The sequence below is a fragment of the Boleophthalmus pectinirostris genome, unplaced genomic scaffold (assembly GCF_026225935.1).
Source record: "Boleophthalmus pectinirostris isolate CB_2022bp ecotype Guang Dong unplaced genomic scaffold, ASM2622593v1 HiC_scaffold_6, whole genome shotgun sequence".
NCBI lineage: Eukaryota > Metazoa > Chordata > Actinopteri > Gobiiformes > Gobiidae > Boleophthalmus > Boleophthalmus pectinirostris.
Genome location: NW_026571447.1, coordinates 14,594,456 through 14,609,048, shown reverse-complemented (window position 1 = coordinate 14,609,048; position 14,593 = coordinate 14,594,456).

The following is a 14,593-nucleotide window of genomic DNA, read 5'->3' as shown; positions in this document are numbered from 1 at the left end:
ACAAAGATTACCTGAAATGCTCTACTTTATGCAAAACTTAGCTATTAACCATTTTGTAATATTGTTTCCTTATACATGACTTGTAATCTTGTTTACCTTTATGTTTTTAAAGTCCATTCAACTTTACCAGATTTTTTTCACATTTGCAGTAAAATGTGAAAAAATGCATGGCTACATTGTCCCATAGTGGTAGAAGCTAATTCCAGCAACTGTGTGCCTTAAACAGGGAAAAGCCATAGCATTACTCACATAGACATGACAGTGACTCACAATAGCTCTGTGTGAAACGTCTGTGTCTAAGTGTCTGCACCGCTCAAATGCAGCTTCCCAAAAGTTGTTGACAATGAATGTCAAAGTGTTGACCAACAGCACGGCCACATGAAGAGCAGAAATAGAAGAAGGGTGTCAGAGCTATGCCGAGCAACACCCAAGACCCTTCTCACAATCTGACAATGTTTATTTGGTTGTATCTGGTCCAATAAATATATGTGTATGCACTTGGCCAAACCTGTTGATCAACTTGAATAAAACACAGCATATGGTCCATATGCACATTTCTCACCCTGATTGAGTATGTCAGACCAGTGTTTATTGTAGAAGCAGAATGGACAAATATAAAGAGCCCCAGCAGCTACTAGGGGGCTCCCAAAAAGTGAATGTCAGTTGTTTAGCCTTATTTTAGTACAGTGTGTAGATATTAAATGTGAGTGAGAGTGCTAATGCTTTGTTTTGGTGGCATTTCAATAATAAGCGGCATTTTTAAACAGTACATAAACAGTACATAAGATATATGAATGCAAATTATACCATGTCTCTGTCAGGCAGTTGAGCCAATAAAAGGGAGAATGTCCAAAATAATAATTTTTTGTGTCAGAATTATTATTGTTTTATTATGTTAAATGTTGTTTATTTAGTTGCTTGTAAAGCAGATTGCGGCTTGATCATGATTAAAGGCTTTATATTGTGCAAATTGACCCTTGTGAGTTAGAATGTTGTTACCTCCTCAAAAACATACCTGGGGCCGTGTTTAGTTTCATACATAAATGTTTCAGCCTTAGCCTTTTATTGTTAGCTTGTCTACATCTCCAAAGATCCAAATGCTCTGTTCCACCTTGTGATGTCATGCAGTGGTAGTTTTCAAGTTTACAACTACCTTTTACCTTTTTTTCCAGTAGAAATGGACAATTCCAGGGCTGAAATTATCCAAATGATTGTATAGAGTATGGAGTTTAAAAACAAAGTGGAGCCCACGCTGTATTATTATATGGCATCACAAGGCGGACATGTGTGAATGGAATGAAACAAAACACAGCTCCAGGTATGTCTGTGTTGAGGAAACAGCATTATAACACAGATCAGAAACTAGCATAATATGAGCCTTTTAATCTAAGGAAAAAATGTAGATTTTTTTTTTTTCAAACTTGGGGCCGCTGAATCATCTTGCACATTTCACTCTCACATTTGGACTTTACATCAGTCAATTCCAACACCACCAGTGTACCTCACCACTTCCATGTAGGGCACGATAACTATACTGCCACATCATGGACTTGATTCAAGTCAATTTTCATAACGATCTGGAGAGAAGAATTACTATGTGACCCTTGCGTGTAGAAAACTAGAAAACTGTCAATCCATACACTTTCCAATACAAGTTAACCTGATGTGGCTTCCCATAGGGTTCAGTTGCCATCATTATCAGTCCATAGATACAGGCCTCTTATACACAGATATTAGTGCTTCTTTATTCAAGCCAGAAATAATCAAACTTCTCGAAACAACTGATTGGCATTTTTAAAAGTTTGGCCACTTCTGTGTTTGAAAGTGAGAGTAATTCATTAAAATAATTCATTCATTAAATTCATGTTCAAAGTGACAGCAAAATGAGTTGACAAATTGGCTGTCAGTTGTGTGGAAAGCAGGATTACTCTCCTCATTATGAACACGCTGCAAACAGATGATGACATACCGCTGTAAGAGCTACTAAAATACTTTTAACTTTATTCCTACTATCACCACTTTCCAAAACCCTACTGCCTTTGATTGCACTATGATCATTACTGCACCTATATTCATTACATTTTGCACAACAAACGCACAGCAGAATGAAAAATAGTCACTGTGGTATCTTTCATAATAGTAGAATTAGTAGTGGTATAATTAGTTGTAGAAGAGTACTACTATATTTATTACGAACGTGCCAATCCATCTTTTTCTGTTCTAATATCATGGACTGTATAGAGAAGTGGGTGAAGTGAGTGTGACATCACTCATAGTGCTCCAGTCAAATGAAGCTCACCAAGGCTGTAAGGGGTGAATTTGGACCCATATTTGTCTTTTCAACCAGAAATATCATAGCAAACAAAGAGCTTGGAGCAAGGCTGTTTAAGGTAATGCCCCTTCCTGCCTGCACCGCTGGTTTGGCAGGGGACAGACGCTTTGCAACGCTGTCAATCAAACCTGTTGCTAACGCTAGCAGAAGCAACCCCTACGAAAGAGGGCAGCTCACTGGTCTGTTATTAATGTTCACATCTTGATTTACAGGCAAAATAGCAAACCAAAAACACCAGGATTAATTAACTTGAATAGTTGATTCTAAAAAAAACATAATCGTAGTTTCATAATTGCAATCATTATCTGGACTATAGAGATTCCTAAAATACATACAAAAACATCTTTTTTTAATAACAGAGCTTATTAAATCAAAATGTAAAAATAAAAATTGCATACTATGGAAATATGTTTTCAATAAGTTAAACTAAACCAACTGGACCAACGTCGATTTCAAAGGCTAAGTAAGTCCAGTTGGTTTGGTTGAAGTCGTTGATAATATCTTATCCCTGTATGTTTCCAAATTTGCCTCAACAAATCATCATAACAAATATGTAGTCTTATTTTATTTTATCTTGTCTTTTATCTTCTGTATCTTGTATCTTATTTTTGCACAAATTTTGACTTGAATCAGTCCTACTGGTTTCAATCTAGCGCTACTCAAGGAGCTGAAATTTTTTCATAGGTGATATCTCAATTATCAATCAGCATCTCCAGCAGCATATACAGACACACTACAATTTCCCCTTGTGCCCTATCATCTAACTATCCCTTCCTTTAATAAAAATTGCAGTCCCCCACCTCCTACCTCCAGTGGCAGTTTTCAAGTTTACAGCCACCTTTTACATTTGTTCAGAAGAAATTGGAAATTCCAATGCTGAAATAATCCAAATGATTCTAGTGAAGGTGTATGGAGTTTAAAAACATAGTGGAACACTTTCTGTATTACCACATGACATCACAAGGTGGAGTGTTTCGATTTGAGAGAAGACGTCACCTTAAATGTCCAAGATTTGTGTGTTATATGTGAATGAAACAAAACACAACTCAAGGTATATTTGTGGTTAGGAAACATAGACTATTATAACATAGGTCAGAAAATAGCATAATATAGGCCCTTTGATCTAAGCATATAAAAAATAATCATAGTTTGATCATTGCAATAGTTATCTTGACTTTAGAGCCTCTTAAAATGCATACAGAATGTCAGCTTCAAAAGCTAAGCAAGTTAGTTTAACTCGTTATCCCTGGATGTTAAAATTTGCATTGATTATAGCAAATGTAGCTAATTATTTTAGCCCCAGTGGAGTGCAATTTTTTACCTGAAACAGTCCTACTGGTTTGAATAGCTCTACTCAAAGAATCATCTTTTCATAGGCGTCACCTCAATTATCCATCAGCATCTCCAATAGGACGTACTACTACTACTATTTCCCCTCGTGCACTATCTTCTAACTATCTCCTCATATAATAAAAAATGCAGTCCCCCACCTCCTACCTCCAGTGGCACCTCAGCCCTTCCAACCTCTCTCCCCCTGCGCGTCGAAAATGCGGCCTGTTTGATGTCCTAAACGCGGCGTGCTCAGATTTGCTCTCTGTTCTTCGCCGCCACTCGCGTTTGAAGCCCTGCGTACGGCGACACACATTTTTCTGACGTTACACTCTTGCTAAAACGAGCAATTATTTTCTTTCCCCCTTCTTCTCCTCTTGCCTTTTTTATGTCGAATTCGCACACGCAGGGAGACAGGGCACCCACACATTCCTCTAACTAAGATGTAAATATGCACGGTGCAAAAGAGCTTTCTTCTCAGACAGCCGCTTACTGTTTCCTAAAGTTTTTTCTCCCTCTCTGTCACAAGCATTACGGAAATTACGCCTCCTGCTGATATCGCCAGCACGCACCTATTAAGAGCCATATATTACTGTCAGTAGTGCTTGGTTGAACCTGCCTTATTCGTATCCCCGGCTGCATAAGCACTCCCAGTATAAGCTTATTGCATGCTTAGTGCTGGGAGAATATAAAGAGCCTTGATAGGAGGGGAAGTAAAGAGATTTTTGGTCATTGTTCAGTGTGCTGCTGAAGTCACCTCAGCCTTTCTTCTCAAGACTGTTCCACCAGTACAATGAGAGACGATCTTAGACATATGGTAGCACGCTATACTCTTTCTATGGGTGAAGTCACTAAGCAGAGTACGCAAGTAAATGTATTATGTTTGAATTTGGTTCATTAAATGTTCTGGTTCTGGTTGATTAATCGCAAACTCCAAATGGATATCCTGCAGATGATAGACGGTGTGAATGAAGTGTCTTGCCCATAAAGTGTATATATAAATAGACATAGTTAACCCATTCGCCACTGTGCTCCAAATATTTTCCGGCTCCATTGATTCTGTTTCCATTTGACTTTACATTGAAAAATGGTCAGCCCTCTCTCTGTAACTGCTTCTGTGAGCCTCCTCATTTTGGTCGTAAAATGTTTGTATTAACCCACTTTACTGGTGTTTTTATTTTATTTTGGTAAATTATTTCTTATTCCTAATATGAAACTTGGCTCCAAATTCGCCCCAATAATTGCGAGCATTGTGCAATTCATTTGACTGGAGGCAAACATGATATACTTGCTTAGTACACATGTATATATAGTCTATGATCTTGCATATGTAACGACACAGTGAAAATTTCCTTTAGAAACACTGCTGTCTCACTTCCCAGTGATCTCCAATCCAACTCACGAGATCTGGCATTGACAAGCAGGTAATGTTTGTAGTTATGGTATAGTGAGAATGTTTTCATATATCAGAGAACTACTTTGACATGTTTTACCTTATTCTACAGCAACAGGTGGACTACTGCTCTCTATATGCTATATATCCTGAACTACTGCTACTTGTAAAATAATATGAACACCATCTCACTTGGAGCTGCTCGACCTCGTCCTCTTACTGTAATCTTATACTTTTATCTATCATGACAAGAGCCCATTCTGATAGTATAGTACTCATAGTAGTGGGTGATATTGATAAGAATTTATCTGTTAATACTTCTTTGGATTATATCAGTTCAGAAATATGCACGCATCTGTGAGTGTCATAGTTGAGTTTCAAGCTTTGCACAAATGTCAATGGACTTTTCAATAAACATAAGTTCCAACATGACTATGGACTGTTGATTGAAAAATGACACTGCATTATTATTGCGTTGTGTTATTATTATACTTGAAAATCAAAGTTTGTATATCTCCAATACAGTGATAATGATTTTTCAATGTATATATCCCAACTTTACTCCTGCTGCAACTTTTAGTTTAGTTAGCTTAGTCTTTATTTGAAAGGACAATATACAGAGACATTAAGCTCATATAAATGATGTTCTGCAACAGATTATAGATAAATAGCTACTCAGTGTTATAGTCATTGTTACATTTTTGTGAAAGAAGCAAGGTTTATAATATATAATATAATCATTCCTGTTCCTTTTGTTCATGTCTGTAATGACATAATGGTTGGAACACAGGGACGGACTGGAACCAAAAAACAGCCCTGGACTTTTCCCCCACAAATAGGCCTACCACTCTACTTTGTGGCCTTTTTGGCTTTTGCGATTTATCCTTGACAAATGGGAAAATTAATGTATCGTATCGTATTATCTCTGCTGTTAGTACAGCCGACGGCTGGTAGACCGGGCGGACTATCTGGACTTCTCCAAAATGCACAGATTACCACTCTGCCCCTGTACTAGTATTTACAGTTGATTGTTAATTTTTATTTTTTTTTCTCTCTCTCTCTCTCTTTAAATTGATGCCAACAAAATGAAATGGCATAAGCAATAAATGAATGAATAAACATTCCATAACATTTGAGTGGGGGTATAACAGTATTGGCAATCTCATAATAAGACTATCTCAACAGACTCACAATATTGTGGATTTAAGCCATATATGAAGCTGTATCTTATGTTAAAGAGGGGGTATTGCACTTCTATGAGATATCGATTGATAACACATAACATATTTAGATCACCATGTTAACTTTTATTGTTTTAAAAATTATTGCAGAAAACAATATATTAACGTGTTTAGTAAGTTTCACTTGTGTTTTTTAGGCTCTGAGTCCCCCCTCCCTTTTCTCTCTGCACTAAGCCACTCTCCCTTCAGAGTGCTATCACATTACAACGGCGTGCATCCCATAGTGAAACTATTGCACATCAGCTTTGTGAAGTTTTGTGAGTGTTTTTTTTTTTTGGTTTTGTGCTTTTGTATATTTATGGAAAATTGCTGTGTGGAAACACGTGCAACATAGACTTGTGGGTTGATCATTGGATAGAACCAGACTGCTAACTGTAAGGAGGGTTCAAATAGGGACCGAGAGAGATCACTAAATGACTTTTATGTTTTTGATGAGGGACCATTATAACATGACAGATGGCTCCAAAAAAGTAGATTTTACGTAACATCCCCTCTTTAAGGTAACATTATCCATTATGTCTGAGACAGATTATATACATGTCCTCTTCTTCTGTAATGCACTTTATTTGAAAAATCTTTGGCCTACAACCCACTCGCCCACCACTGCTCTCTATGTGAAGTAAGGTCACCACTTAGCACATGTAGCTTTATCATTTTTACTGACGGGCGTTCTTCTTCTCTTCTTCTATTTCTACTCTTAGCACATCACTTACACAACAGCACGGACATACGCAGACACTTCTCTCAGAGCTTGGCCAGTGCCCAGCTCCGCACTCCTGTTTTATGACCCTTGCTTTATGGTTTATTTAAAAAGTAACAGTCCCTTTATAGGTCATTAAAGGGAATATAAAAAGGAGGAGCGGACTGGCCGTGCATGGGGAGACAGCAGACGCCAGCCACATTGGTTTTGGATGCGCACAGACAGACACGTGTGAGGGGTTAGAGCAGGGCAGGGAGGTGGGGCCAAAGGATCCCCGCTCTGGGCACTCATCTGAAAGTAAGTAAAGTCTTCATGAAGTGAATATTAAAATGGTTCGAGGAAATGCGTGCAAAGATTTGATGTACTTTTGATGGAAAAAACAGAGAGAAAATATTTGCTTTGTATTTATTCTGAAGAGGTAAGATAGGGTTAGAAAATTGGGCACATTTTCAATGCAGAAAAAGAGCTGGAATCAAAAACAAAAATAAAACTTTTTTTTCTACCTGGGCACATTGCATTCGTCGAAGTATTAACGTAAGTACCACATTTAATGGATTCAAGGAGGGTGAAATGTGTTGCTCAAGGACACAACACAGACTGACTATATCAGAATGTATTTAAGATTAAGTTTTCAAGATATTTAAATGCATCGATTTATTTCATTTCAAACTAAACTAACGTTATGGGTGATGGTGGTTGGTAAAACATTTTTGAATAGAAGTTACATTTTACAATTTACTGTTCAGTTTGTAATTCGCAGTCAGTGGTGCTTTCAGAAATATGGGAGCCCAAAGTGATGAGTATACTGGCCCCTTACAATAGTTAATTTCTTTTATATAATTTAAAGGTCCCACTTTCACATGACTTCACATGGTAGAACAGAGTGTTTGCAGTTTGAGAGAAGAACTGAGAGAAGAACTGATTTCAAATATGCCGGATTTGTGTGTTAAAGGCATGTCAATGAAACAAAACACAACTTCAGGTACATTTCTATGAGGAAACATTATAACATAGATCAGAAAATAGTGCAATATGGGCCCTTTAATGTATATTGGTTGAACTAGCTAAATCAAGTTCACATAACTAGAAATGCAACTACTTACTTCCACTTGTTTTATGTATGTTTATAAGACTCAAATGTTACATGACAGCTCTTGAAAATAAAGGCTAACTGTAAGATTTATTTATTTATTTTTTGCTTTGAACACCACCTCATCATTAACCATTCAAAATCCATACCATAGTACATTTCAGCTGAATACATTCCACTTGTACATATGGAAAAGCACTAATGATGCAACTTTTCTCACATATGACTTTAATGATATGCCTCCAATGCGTGGCGGATTACAGGCTTTTTACCCCTCTCCCCCCTCGCTACATTATCTATCACACTGACTCCCTTCCATTCACGCTCACTCTGACCTCTGCTGATGGCAAAAATGGACATGATTAACTGTACGGAAATGTCAGCCGCGAATAATGGCTCCAATGTAATTACTGAATGAGTGTGGCAACTCAGAGGGTCAATACAGACACAGGGGGAAAGACATGGTGCACTGGACTGAATGATACGGAATATTATAGAGAGAGTTAAAGGCTTTGGTACAGCCAGATCAAATAAGAACAAATAGTACAGCGAGTGCTTATGGTCAGGGCTAGAATCAAAAATATATAGTTAAATAGCTCATTTTTTGGTTAAGGTGTAACTTGTCCACTTATCCAGTGGTGGACAGTGCTTGTCTCCATGGAGATGTGTCTAGAATGTTCCACAGTGTGTCCATTAACTTAAGAATCTCCATGGAGACTTGCAAGCTGAATTACAGGTTAGATTTGTGGAGAGGCGACCCTACTCACAGTAAGAATGAGCAATAAATGCAAGACAGATTAGTTTAATACTATACTGTTGATAATTTAAACCAAATCATTAACATCTTCATGGAAACAAACAAGCTGCTGACCATCTCCAGAAAAGTTACACAGTGCAACTTTAAGGTTTGTACTGCTCAAAAATAACTTGAAAATATCATTTGGCCTGGCTGTTCCTGGTTGATCTTCTCAGCCAGTTTGCTCAAGTTTAGTATACTGTGGAATATTCAATAGACAATGTAATGTATATGTATAATGTATCTCCATGGGGACAGCAAGTGACTTACCCTCCACTGGAAAGATACACATTGCACCTTTAAACATGACATGCAATAGAAAGAAAAAGTATAGAGGCTGTTTATGGCCAGAGCTCAAACATCATATATCTGCAATTCATTTTAAAGAATAGTACTGTTTATCTTGCAGTCATTAATGCTTAGAATATGTATTATATTGTAAGGTCAGGGACTATCTTAAAATTTGCACTCAATTCACTTCTCTGTCCCAAGTGAAAAGGAATAAACACTACAGTATAATGCCCTTGGTATAGCAAATACTTTAGACGGACGAGAAAGGACTGATAACAGAAGAAGTTGTTTTTGGGTTGTCACAGGAGTCACAAAGTCACATTTATTCATATGCGGGTTGCAAAAGTTAACAAAATAATTATACACTTGAGTTACTTTATTTATGAGGACTTTGGGAAGAAAAACTTCATTTAAATGAATGTATTCATACAGTTCTTTTTGGACATTCAAGGATGTTTTACATTATATTATTCGTTCACCCCACACCATATAGCCATAGCTGCCATGGGGCACACTCACGGAAGCAAGGCAGCCAACACCACCACACACTCACATACATTGACACACACACACGCACACACACCACATTCACATAGGCAATGATGATGAACAGTTAGCATGGGTTGAAGTTGGAACTGAACCTCCAACTGTGATCCATGGCTGAATTTGCAATATTATCTCCAAAGTGCAGACAGTTTTGAGTGTATTAAAATTTTAAAGTTTTATGTTGTTCTAATTTATGTTACCAACCAATGTCAATGAACTATTTAACTCTAATATAAATCAGCACTTTCAGTTTCGATCCAGATTCCGATACTTCAGCTTTAAGTATCTGTTGATATCCACCAATACCAGTGCAGAGACTAAAAACAGCATTTATTTCCTTAAAACAAAAATAAGTCAGACCTGATCCAAATGTGTTATGTAGCAGTCATTTATCTCTCAGGTAACTAGAACAGCTTTGTGGAGATAAAAATGACACTTTCTGACCAACTAGGACCAGTAAATAGTCTAATTACATCAATTTATCTGTCCAACCAAGATATTGTCTGAACCGATATTCGGAACTCAGTCAAACTTTCAGCATCGGTGCCCATATCCGATACAAGTATCAGATCGTGCATCCCTTATGCCAATGCCACCAAATAATGTATTATTCTAAACTGTGTCAGGAGCCATGCTGCTCTGTGAACAAGGGGTTTGAACAAGGGGGCTGCACATACACTAGACCGAACTGCATTGAGACATTGATTCCCGACAATTTGCTGAAAATCTCTACCCACTCCTCGCCTCAATTTCACACTGCACTGTCTTAGTCTACAGACCAGAGAAATCTTTAGAAAATGCCAGGAGCCATTTTAGAAGACATAATTTACCTCTTTGCTTGTTTGGCCGCATTCATTCTTGTCCCAGTTTGGTCCCGATTTGGTCCTGATGTAGACTTGGTTCAACCCTGTTCTAATCCTGATTTTGTCATTTAGTCCATCTCAAATTTGATAGTGTAGTTAAGTGTGAACACAGCCTAAAATCCGTTGAACTTCACACTTGAGAGAGTTCTGACTCCAGTGGTGCAGATGTGACCCATTCAGAGCTGATTTACTTTCAGGAAGAGGCTCATCTCCGTCTCCTCCAGTCAACGAGGGCGCAGAGAGGCAGGCTATAGTCTTATTAGTGATAATGAGAGCCAGCCACTCTGCCAATTTACATACCTAATCTGATATTAGCTGCTGCCACCCGCACCAAGGGAACCCACGGCTAGCACACACTGGCAAACATACCCTGGCATGCACACTCCCAAACCAGAATGCAATATTGGAAAATTATTTATTCATATTTAGAAGAAGAGGGAGCAGGGTACATAGGCCTCTGTGGACGAATGAATTAAAGAATACTTCAGAGAGGAGTACTTAAATAATGCTAGTAATCACTCATAAACTCACTTAAAACTAATGTGATTGGACCAGAGCAACATAACAATGGAACAAGATAAAGAAGGCTTCAAAACAAATCAAGTCTGATGACATTATTAACCTTATATAAGAGCAAAGGGAGATGTGAATATTTAGAGGCGTGAAAATCTTAAATGGAAATGCATGGAAATGTGCACTAAATAGGCAGAGTTCACTGCATTATTAAAGAACTATATTAACAATAACATGAACTTTGCTATCGAGGGTTGGTTCTTGAATTTATACATTATTATTAGCCTCATCATGTAGTTCAGTGTTAATGTTTTAGGTGAAGTATGTTTGAGAATACTTTTGGAAACTGGTTGTCTTTTTTTAATTAAGAAAAAAAAAATATAATAGAAATAGATAAACAACTTTTCTTGAATGATGTCAAAAATTGTGCTCAAGTAAGAGTACCATTACTTCAGAATAATATCACTAATATCATATATAATATCACAAGTACAGAGTAGTTAAGAAATTGTTGTATTTGAGTGAGTTGAACTGAATTGAATTGATGAAACTACTACTGAAGTAAGAGTTAGGGTGATATTCGAATTTGAAGTTTACAGTATGTAACTTCAAGGACAAAATATAAAATAAGGCACAAATCTGGTACTTAAAAGATAGACCTCAAAATGAGAGAGAAAAACAAAACAAAAAAAACAAGGAAGGAGCAGTGCAAAACACAAATCTTCAAATCATTTAATATTTTCAGCATAAAGCTTTTGTCACGTGTAGACTTACTCAAAGTGTGGAGAGTAATCAAAACAAGTAACAAGTACTGTTACACTGTAAAATATATTCCTTAAGTATGTGAAAGCATGGTGTCTGAAAACTATGCAGAGAAATATAATTTTTGTAAAAACAAACTTGGGTGATTTCTTAAATGCAAATGAGTATACCCACCTCCTACTTTAAAGGGCCCATTTTGCGCTGATCTTTGTTATAATGTTGTTTCCTCATCACAAAAATAGAAAACACTTTGTTCTACCTTGTAATGTCTTGTGGTAAGACAGGAAGTGCTCCACTGTGTTTTTAAAATCCATACACCTTCATTAAAATAATTTGTATAATTTCAGCCCTGCAGTTGCCAATCTCTACTGAACAAAAGGTAAAAGGTGCCTGTGAACTTGTTTTTGAGGAGGTAACAGCATTCTAACATGACTAAAAGTTCACAAGAGTCTATTTTGTGTAATAAAGGACATTTAAAGCTACCATCTGTAAATTTATTTTATTTATTTTACCTGTAAATGGCAGATGTGAAACTGGTTTCCCCCTTCCCTCACCTGGCCTTTGTTCACAGTCACTTGTACTCTCTGGTCTTCTTCTGACAACCAAAAGCTGACACACTATCAGCACTATCGGACTGCACTAACAGAGATAGCATCTAGTGGTGCTTGAAAACACCTTGAAAAACATGAGTTCTTTCTGTGCTTAGGCTTGCCTTTCCACAGATTTGACTTGAAACAGGTGATTCAGTTTCCACTGGAAAAGTTACACAATGCACCTTTAAAGACAGCATGCATTCAGGTATAAATCAGACCACATACAGTTCTTTTTGCGTAAAAAAAAAATATATATATATAGATCTAGGAATATGGTGAATATGGGGAAGGAGGACTCTCTTGGGCCTTTACTGGAGAACTTGGATGAAGAAGTCCTTGCAACGTTCTCATGAATATTCCATACCCACCATGGAGCCTAATCTCTGCATCCCTTGTGTTTCAATTAGCACCAAACCCCCCAGAATTCGTTAATTGTCTTAAGCAGTTCGACGTATATCCGGATCTGCTCTACCTATCTCCAGGCTACAAAAAAAAAAATAATAATATTATGCAAGCCAGAGGGGTGGACCTTTTAGCTGTAACATCACACGCTTTTACTGTGCTGTCATGTTTAGCGGCTCACTTAAATCACTCTAACCAACATAGCTTTCATCATCCAATGTACCACTGACTATAAGAGCACCATATGGATTGGAACACTACAGCTGTGCATCGTAGTTGGTAATCCCAGTTTTAGCCACGCAAATCAGGGGAATTAAAAATGTTACGTAACCATGTCAACTGTCACATTTGTTTGACGTTAGCACAAATAAATATACAGAATAATTTGTTAACTTAGATTTTTTTAAAGTAAACATGTTATCTATGTCATTTCAAAACATGTAGGATGAAATTTGTGGTTGGTAAGTGAGCCATAATGCGCTTCCTACCACTTAGACTGCTGCTTGCTTGTTTATAGTGTGTGCATGTGAATTTATGAAGATGGATTTAAAAAGCGAATGCATAATCTAATATGCATTATTGATGTTGGTAATTAATTATGTTCTATAAGAGCCGCTGGGTGGTGCAGAGCGCGTGTTTTTGTTCAGATTATGACTTGATGGTAAAGTATTGCAATGTATTTCAATAGAAGGCCTAGACTGATTTTGACTTTGATTTCACATGGAGCAAATTGGTTAGAACCCTCAACCAGAAGATTACTGGTTCACTGATTGTGACTGGTCGGTCTAGTAAAGGTTCCTTATTCTCCCTCAATCTATCAACTAGAAATGATTCATGCAGGTTTGGTCAAGATCTACCTTGTTTTTGTTTTGTTTTTTGTGAAAAATTTGTTTTTGTTTTACAATACAGCACAGTATTGGTTCCGTTCAGTTCATTCTGATCAAGATCTCGAACTTATGTTTTGGAAAAAAGAAGAGTTTTCCAGGCTGTGCAAACAAAGAATGTGTCAACTTCTGTACTTGAATGCAGTTCAAAGGTGTTGTCTTAAGGAAGACCTATTGTGTTTGTATCTGGTCTATGCAATTTGCAGTATTTATCTAAAATGACTTAATGAAAGAAATAAGTCCACTGACTTCCGCATTAGCACCTCTGATGGAAAGCACACATCATTCTAGCTAAAAAGTTGATTTTGTGTAATAGGTTCGCTTTAAAAACAGGAAAAACAGAACTAGTTCATTTTAAACTGCAGCATTCCCCACTTACCTTATACATTCCAAGCATCTTAATTACTCACTGTGGTAAAGCTAGCAACTATCATGTTAACCACTCACTTACTGTTTATCTGGCTATAAGCACTTTATTCCTCAAGAGCTGAATATACAATACAAATGGAAAAAAAAAAATCAGGTACACTTCTAATTTAATGAGTATAGCTCTATATAATGCCTTCTATAATCAAATGAAAAAAATGTTGATGATTGATCCCTCTATTCATTCTTAAAGTTCACTTACCCTACGTTGAAATCTTTCCAGCTTCTTGTCATCTTTAATCCTATTGAACTTGTTCCTCAGCACAGAATGTAAATATGATGGATGGTGATGATGATGAAGATGCACAGTCATGTAGAGGCTGAGTCAGAGTTTGGCTCCAAAAACTCCAAGTAAGAGGTGCAACATTAATATGATTTAACACTGCTATTATGAATGGGTCAAGAAGGTTATTTCGTCCATATTTTAGCGCT